Raw genomic sequence first — 3219 nt, 5'->3', positions numbered from 1 at the left:
TTGTTAGCACCTGCCAACATTGGATTCTAGAGGTCATTTCATAGGAAACACTTTGCTACAAGTTTCTTCACCATTGAGCACAAAAATTATCACATTCTATGGCCTGGAGACTTGATATGCTTGGCTGGTCATGCACGCACCTCTGCAACTAAATAATTACAAGATGTTCTGCTTGTTATATGCCTTTTTGGATTAGTTATGTGCAAGATTCTTCGTGGAGCCTTAGTAGGAGTTCCCAAATGACCATTTTCTACAAGAATGTTTCTTTGGCAATCCATGCAAGTAATATTCATGTAAAGAAGTAGATGTTAATGCCGTTCAACACCTTAGAATTGTTTCATTATTTCATTCAAATTATTTTCTGACCTGTTTTCTTGCAGCGATCATAATTTTATGTTTGTTTGTATCCTTGCTCATGTGTGGATTGTATTTGTGTTCTTTCATGGGGGTTATGATGGACTATTGATGGTGCTAGCCTTGTTTGGGATAGTGAGACTTAGACAAAGGATTGAGAAAGAAGAGTGATTTATAAGGTACAAAAAAGTATACTATGTTTCCCTAAATAATTTAAGCTTGATATATCTGTGTGCAAATTCTAAAGATATATGCTTAGACAATTGGTGTGGAACCACCAAATGTTTACACCCGTAACAACGTACGGGCATTTTCCTAGTCTGTAGAAAAACCAACTGATTGAAGCAAGTGATGAATAGATGGCCCCGGAGACTGTACGATTTTCGGTAGCCACAGAAATTTCGTAATTGTCGTTGGAATTGGAGACGTACACCCTTCCCGGCCGTGTAGTGATAAGTGAGGTGGAAATATAGTTGCCAGAAATTTGGGTCGCCCGGGTCGAGGAACGGGGTAGGGTCGCGGGTCGACACCCCTCCGGAACGAGGTTCGACGAGGGGTATACATGTTTGGGATGCTAATCGGGGACGTAGATTGCGATCCCAGGGTTTCATGTCGATGACCCTGGTACAATGGAGGGAAAGAAAGATCTTTACGATTTGCAATGATGTACTATTTCCCAACATATTGCAAGGAAGAAAAATAATCCTGTCTGATACTTCACAAAATAAAAATAAAAAAGATTAACAAATGCGGCCACACGTTAACCCTCATGGCGTGATTTTCTCATTGCCATTATTACTTTCCCACGAAGCGTTTGGTCGCACAACTATCCCCAAATCTCCTCTTTATTGGTTCATCTTCAAACCACCAGTCCGGCATGGATCAAGCTCCAGGCCTTCCACCGTTAGCCTCCACTGCTCCGCGCTCTCCTGTTTGCCCTTCGCGCCCATATCCACCAGTCCGGCGAGGTCGTACCAAGGCGGTGGCGCGGGTGCGGGACGGGGGATGCCTCATACGGCAGTGGATAGCTTGAATTCCGGCAGGCGAGCAGCGGATACCGGAAGGTCGGACTCCGGAAGGCCGGCGAAGTTCAGTATTTTGTATTGCGATTGCCTGGTAAGCATCAATTCCCCATGAAGCGTCTCCAGGTCGTGATCCGGCAATCGATCCAGCTCGACCCGCCGTCGTCCCCAACCTCGATTGGGGTCGATCGACCCCGGGACGGGGTCGCACCATCGACGCGCGAACCAGGCTACTACGGCTGAAAACTCTGGCACACGATTTGCTCCATCGTGATCCTGAAGCATCGGACGGCTAAAAGCCGTCGCCTCGCTTTGGCCGGTTCCGATCGAATTCTGACAGTATCTCGTTCGGTCATGAGTCCGGGTCCGGCTCTCGCTAGAAGGGGGCAAAGCTCAACCTATATAACTGCGTCGACGGCTTTCCCCGTGTACCATACTACGCCCCCCTCCAGTCTACCTCCACCCACCGGATCATCGGAATCCCATTCGCGAGAAGATCGGCGACGCCGCGCACCGAGCATGGCAGCCGACCAGCAGCGCCGCGTGAAGCTGATGGTTAGCTACGGCAGGAGGATCGAGCGCGCCGAGGGACGACCGCCGAGGTACGTGGGCGGGGAGAACCTTCTCCTCAACGTCCTCTCGTCCGTCTCGACGAGGGGATTCCGCGACCTGCTGGCGGCGCGCGCGGGCTTCTCTGACTTCTCCATCAAGTACTGCTACTCCGGCGAGGGGCTGGACTCGCTCTGCGACGTGGACACCGACGAGAACGTGCGGGACATGCTAGACCTGCCGCTTTACCGGGACCTGCGGGTCCGGCTGTTCAACGACGAGAACACGCGCCGGTTCCGGGTCTACCTGTTCCGCGACACCGCCGCCGCCCCGCCGCCGACCTCCCAGGCCCTCGGAAAACCAGCTCCCATGCGGCGTAGCGCGACGTCGCCAGCTCTGTTGCCGGCGAAGCCGGCCGACGTCGACGTGCGGCCCTTCCAGGGCTTGGCCGCTCCCGCTCCCTCTCTCGTGCCGTGGATCACGACGTCGCCGAATACGTTGTGCGAGACCTCGACGGCTGGCACGACGCCCTCCAAGCCGCCGCTCGCCCCTGCTCTCCCACGGCGGATAGCGTCGTCGCCTTTGTTGACGGCAGACTCGACAGATGACACGACTTCTTTGAGCACCACCTCGTCGACATCAGCAGTCAGAGCTACCCAACATACACCACCCCATGCGGCGGCGTTCCGGCCAGCAGAGCAGAGTAATCTGGTGTACCAGGCGGCTCCAGTATTTTTGGTGCCAGTAATGCCGCAGGTCATAATCCACCAGCCGACGATCATCCTCGTACCCGTGTTCAATTCAAAGGTGGCCATGGGCTGAGAATTTGTTGAGTCACAATCGAATATGAAAATACTCAGTCAAGTGAGAATTAGCAAATCCATAGTTTGTGTAGATTAGATGTCTCACAGATCAAGTAGTATTAAAGCAAGTAGGTTGTACTCCGATATTAGCTGACAAATCAAAATTCTAGATTGATGACTTGAATTTTTCTTACACTGTACTATAAATTGTTGATATATTTTATAATTAATGATTGTTGATATATTATATAATTTATGATGTCACTGTTAATCACCACACGTGTTCTGTTACATTTGTAAACTTATTATTGCACGCCTGTACATCCTAACTTTAGTGTGCCTTTTTCGAACTACACGCTGATCTTGTATAGTTTGATCTCTTTAGACGAGCTTCGCTTCCAATATTTTGTGTTTTAAGATGTGGATATTCATTTGGGCCTATATGCTACTGAAATATGCACAACCCATCTTTCTATGGATTCATGCGTAAG

The 3219-nt window shown here is 50.0% G+C and overlaps 1 pseudogene; it reads left to right on the top strand.

Moving 5' to 3' along the window:
- Nucleotides 1-1064: 1064 nt before the first annotated feature.
- On the top strand, nt 1065-2974 carry LOC123089176 (uncharacterized; annotated as a pseudogene).
- The last annotated feature ends 245 nt before the right edge of the window (nt 2975-3219 follow it).

Source organism: Triticum aestivum, chromosome 1B (genome assembly GCF_018294505.1).
Source record: "Triticum aestivum cultivar Chinese Spring chromosome 1B, IWGSC CS RefSeq v2.1, whole genome shotgun sequence".
Taxonomy (NCBI): Eukaryota; Viridiplantae; Streptophyta; class Magnoliopsida; order Poales; family Poaceae; genus Triticum; species Triticum aestivum.
The sequence above is the reverse complement of the archived record's forward strand: the minus strand, read 5'-3'. Positions and strand labels throughout refer to the sequence as shown.